Below are 6,000 nucleotides of genomic sequence, written 5' to 3'. Positions count from 1 at the left end.
TATACCCATGATATTGCTATATTTTCTGGAGAAGTGATATTATGGTCACATAAAAACATAACAATCATGCCGTTTTCAATATTTTATTCTGAATAATTTAAGGTGAAATTTTTTGGGAATTTTAGGCATATTTTCACCTCAATTTAAGTATGGAGCTATAGGTCCATCACGGACAGTGTGGATGACGTTTATGTTTTCTAACGTACAGTCATTGTTCTGAGAAGACCTCTAGCGATCTTTGCGTCAATAACGTGTGTAGGACCCACGTGATCGGATCACTGACTCAACCCTACGTCTCATAGACCCTGTAAGCCGTCGTATGCGTTGCTGTGGCAGGTTGTTCCATTCCCGATGTAATGCACGTTCCAATTCATCCAGATTGGCTATTGGAGGGACCATCTTCGCAATTTGTCGTCCCAACATGTCCCAAACGTGCTCGAGGGGGTTCAGGTCAGGACTGTACGCAGGCCAGGGGATGGTTGTCACAGCACCTTGCTCCAGCAAGGCTCGGACGCGTCTTGCACGGTGAGGCCTGGCCGGATGTTCCATCCACGTCGCGCTAGGCACCATGCCAAACGCTCCCTCTGATGTCGTTCGAGTAGCCTTGGACGCTTGATCACTCGTCTTGACCTTAAACCGGCCGATTTCAGGCGGTTCCTCACGGTACGGTGACATAGCCTTCTGTTTGGGCAGCCAGTTGTCCTTCAGGAAATGGCTCGAGGCGAAGGGATATCGTCGCACCAGTCTCAAAAGCGCTCTATCTTGGCGGACTGTTGTCACGCGAGGTCTTCCAGACCTTGGACGGTCCTTCACCGCATCCGTTTCCTGGTGTTTCTGCACCAACCGACTGATCACCGAATGGTGGTAACCAAACGTTCGAGCTACAGCTTTTCTGGACATTCCGGACTCGATCATGCCTATTATCCGCCATCTTTCTCCGTCCGACAACCGTCTACGAGCCACCATTACGAGAAAATGACCATGTAACCCCCACACGAGCTCAGGCGTGACTTGCAATAACCCGTGATGATAGTGCATTTACAGAAAATCACGACCACGTGGATGATAACACGTGCTGCACGAGCGATGGGCGTCACAGATGCGTGCACTCATCTGCATTTCATCAATGGATAATTGCTAATGTCATACCAATCATTATTTGATCTCACATACCTTAGAATATATGCCAATGTATACATATACACAAATAATATATATTAGGGGGTGCTTAACTTAATTCTTTGTGTAGGGGTGCTTAACTTAATTCTTTGTGTATATATATATATATATATATATATATTGTTACGGAACCCAACGTCGGCCTATGGTTCCCCTTTGAGGGGTGATTAGTCCCCTCATTTGTTACTGACCGACGGGGTCCCTGAAGCTGCACCACAACCTCCGGAAAGGCCGGTGAGCAGCTTCGTTCGCGACCGCGGATAAGATGTTAATGGATTGCCGAGCGGATGGCAGCCGCGGCCCGAACCGTTAACAAAGACTAACCCGATTCTGAACGTTGGCCCAATCGTGCCACAGGTATTCAATTGGGAAAAGACAAAGACGACGGATGTGAAGAAGAAGAAGACAAAAAGGGTTTGCAATACGACTATAATTTATTACTACTATTTACAAGACCAAAGAAACCAAGGAGAAGGAAGGATACGAAAATAAAGACAGAAGGAATCAAGGAGACACAGTGCAAATGAGCTTACCTACAGTCTTAATTAATCCAGGACAGAACAAACAAAGACGGACTCACACGAATGGGGGATGGAGGCAGGAACGATTGGCTGGAATGGTTTGGGACGGCAGAGAAGGGGAGGAAGGCACGGAGCTGGCTGGAGCTTGATCCCACACGGGACGTCGGGCTGGACCTCGACGGCCACCAATGCCACTGCAATCTGGCTCCCGTGGGGTAACGGGTCGAAGCTGCCTGGTGGAGCCCACGCTGCCTGGTGGAGTCAATGCTGCTTGTGGAGCCAAAGCTGCTGGTGGAGCCAAAACTACGGGTGGAGCCAAAACTGCTGGTGGAGCCAAAGCTGCTTCTCTGGCTCACCTCAGGACGCGTCTCCCTTCTCTCTCCGAGGGCTCGTCTCGACTCATCTTCCGTCTTTAGCGCAACTCTCGGTGGGGGCTGAGGCAACGGGTTTTATAACCCCGCCCTCTTGAGCCATACCCACTCATTCTTGGTTGGTCGTAGGGGCTTCTTGGCTCCACCTCTTGATGATGGTATGCGGGCCACGCCCTTCTTCTCCGAGTTGGAGCACATGGGCAATGGCGGCGAATGCAGTTGGCAATAGAGGCTTTGGGAATGAAAATGAAAGGGGATCTACCTTATTTCACTTGGTGCAATGGAGAATGTCAACTAGTGGGAACAGAGCCTTAACCTACACAGAATAAGGAAATAACTACCAACAAGGAGGAAATCTATGATTGGTTAACGTGATGGTATATGACCTAACTAAGGGACGCCCTTTGACCTTTATACACAGAATGGAGGCAGGAGGGTGATATTTTTACAATAAAAAAAACACAATTCTCATATCCACAACAATATATATATTGTTGATTATGTATATATACAGACATCATATATTATCACATCATGATTATGTATATATACAGACTTGGCATTTAATATGGAATTTTTTTTTGTGGGGGTGAAATTACTTTTCAAGATGACTTCGAACCAAAAGTTCATTGGAATTATGTTGAAATTATTCTAGATTTTGTTAATGTGACCTTTAAAAGAAACAAAAACCACATTTGACATTTCGAAGCAAATAAATTGATCCTTGAAAGTGATGTAAACTGATATCGAACTCAATTCACGGACAGTACTGTGTTAAACTTCTGTGCGTTTTCCAGAAGTATCTCTTTATTTTGCACATTAGCCAATTTTTTTTTAAACTAAAACAAAAGTTAAATTACGACTGGAATTACGCACAGTAAAATTACAGTTCAGTACTTCGTGTAACCCCCACGAGCATTCAGGAGAGCACGTACATGTTGAGGCATGCTGTTCACGAGATTTGCCAAGGTTTGGACAGGAATCGCTTGCCATGCAGTTACAATAGCCTGCTGCAATTCACGCACAGAGGCAGGCTGCTGGTCCAAGTTGTCGATTTGACGGGTTAATTCTGCCCACAAGTTCTCTATCGGATTCATATCCGGGGACATGGCAGGCCACTCCATATGCTTTACACCACGGTCAGCAAGAAAGTGTTGGATCATGCGAGCACGATGAGGCCGTGCATTGTCATCTTGGAAGACAAAGTTTCCTCGAAAGGCTGCACGAACAAATGGAAGCAATGTTTCTTCCAGAATGGCCCTGTGATTGAACTGGTTCAGGTTTCCATTCAGAACAACCAGGTCAGTTTTGCCCCCTGCATGAAAAGCAGCCCAAACGGTTACCCCACCACCTCCAGCTTGGACTCCTGGCACTACACAATCTTCGTTGTAGGCTTCATGCACTTGTCTGCACACTCGGACGCGGCCATCTTGACGATAGACCAGAAATCTAGACTCGTCACTGAAGATCACGTGATTCCAGTGTCCTGGCTGCCATTGACGGTGCTCTCTGGCCCACTGCAATCAGCGCTGGTGGTGTTATCTGGTCAGACGTGGCTTTCTCAGGAGACGCCTGGCACGATAGCCTGCTTGAACCAGTCGTTGGTTGACTAACCTTGTGGATACAGGCACATTTGTCAGTTGCTGCCACTCAGCTCTAAGCCGATTAGCTGACTTGGTACGGCCATTGCGGACTAACCGGTGCAGCTGGTGATCATCCCTCCTTGTGGTTCTGCGGGGACGTCCTGCCCTCGGTATTGGAGTAGGGACACCCCTCTGAGCATTTCGTTTCAGGATCTTTGACAGCTGACCTTGAGTGATGCCATACTGCCAAGCAATAGCATGCTGTTTCATGCCGGAATTTCGTAAAGCCACCACTCCATGACAAACAGCATTGTCGAGTTGACGGACCATCTCCAGAGGAAGCGGCAATAACCTTTGTAGCTGTGCAGCAGTTGTTTTCCACTAATACAGAACACAACAACCCTTATATACCCGATTGTGAAGCCAATCGTCAAATGTACCTGTTCGTACATTTTGTCACGCCACCTGTGATATAATCCTGTTATTGCCTTCTTGCTGCGACAGACAATTAGTGACATGGTTCTTTTAACAAAGAAATCACCGAAGCGTAAAAGAAACTCACCAGATTGATATACCGAGTTCAGAAAGTAAACCCAAGTCAAGAAAAAAAAATACTCCATATTAAATGCCAAGTCTGTATATATATATATATATATATATATATATATATATATATATATATATATATATATATATATATATATATATATATATATATATATATATATATATATATATGTGTGTATATGTTTGTACATACAGTATATATATTACCCTTGTCAACTGTCTGTATAAAGTAGGTCGGATCAGCTGTGGAATACAAAATAGGGACAATTATAAAGTGTGTGGCACAACCTCGTGTGTTGGCATCATTTGAAGTGCATTATTTGATTGATTTCACATTATTAGGTTTTTCTTTTTGTTTTGCTGGATGAAACACATGCTTGGAAACCACATAGCAAAGCAGATACATCACCACATCATTACTTTTGACTCGTCTCCATGGGAACTGCATATGGCTTTACTAACAGGTTGTGGAGAATCCACTGTGGTATCCTAGCAACCACAGGTTGGACATGATTACTCAGTTGGCTGAGGAAACATTGACTGATGTGCACAATATTGCGGTTCTTATCTATCGACTGGCTTCAAATAGGAGATATGTATTCCTGGTTGCCTATATGACATGAAGAGCCAGTAAATAACAAGGGATTTTATTGAATTATTAATCCCTTAGCTCTTTCTCGCCAAAGCACACACATCAGACATTGTTGTTGTATTATTGCTTGTTTATTTATTACTTGCAAAATCGAAGATTTTTTTCCAGTATATTGGTCGGTTGCGTTTGTGGTTCTGTCTGTCTGTTTGTCTGTCTGTTTGTCTGTCTGTCTGTTTGTCTGTCTGTTTGTCACCGGCCTACAGGTCACAATTCAAAACCGATCGTCACGAAACTTCACCATGTTGTTTAGGTCGTCCCAATTGAGAAGCCTATTGATTTTAAGGTCAAAGGTCATCTGGAGGTCAAATTTCTAAAATCGCCATTTTAAATCCGATTGACTTGAAAATAGAACAGCTTTTGTGTGTTGCCTCACTGAATTGGGAAACGAACTATTTTTGAGGTCAAGAGGTCAAAGGTCAACTCAAGGTCAAACTTCAAAAATCATCATTTTTCATCTGAAAAATCGTCACTTTTCATCCTGTTGACCCGAGCTTTGATCAAGATCGTAAATTTTAATCTTCATGAAATGGACAATTTGCTGTATCAATGGAAACCTTTTGGGGGGATTTTGCAAGTATTGTGCTCCGCATGATGTCTTCTTGTTTGTTTGTCTGTCACCGGCCTACAGGTCACAATTATTCTAAACCGATCGTCACAAAACTTCAAGTTGTCTAGGTCGTCCCAATTAAGAAGCCTATTGATTTTGAGGTCAAAGGTCAAAAGTCAACTCAAGGTCAAATTTTAAGTCATCAATTTTCATTTAAAAAGCCGTCAATTCTCAACCGATTGACTTGAAAATTGAACAGCATTTGCATATCGACTCACTGAATTCGGAAACCAACTATTTTTGAGGTCAAACGGTCAAAGGTCAACTGCAGGTCAAACTTCCAAAATCATCAATTTTCATCTGAAAACCCATCAATTTTCATCCGATTGACTTGAAAATAGAACAGCATTTGTGTATTGCCTCACTGAATTGGGAAACCATATATTTGAGGTCAAAATGTCAAAGGTCAACTCAAGGTCAAACTTCTAAAATCATCATTTTTCATCTGAAAAATCGTCACTTTTCATCCTGTTGACCCGAGCTTTGATCAAGATCGTAAATTTGAATCTTCATGAAATGG

Source organism: Myxine glutinosa, chromosome 8 (genome assembly GCF_964187855.1).
Source record: "Myxine glutinosa chromosome 8, kmMyxGlut1.1, whole genome shotgun sequence".
NCBI classification, from domain to species: Eukaryota; Metazoa; Chordata; class Myxini; order Myxiniformes; family Myxinidae; genus Myxine; species Myxine glutinosa.
Note: the sequence above shows the minus strand (reverse complement) of the source record.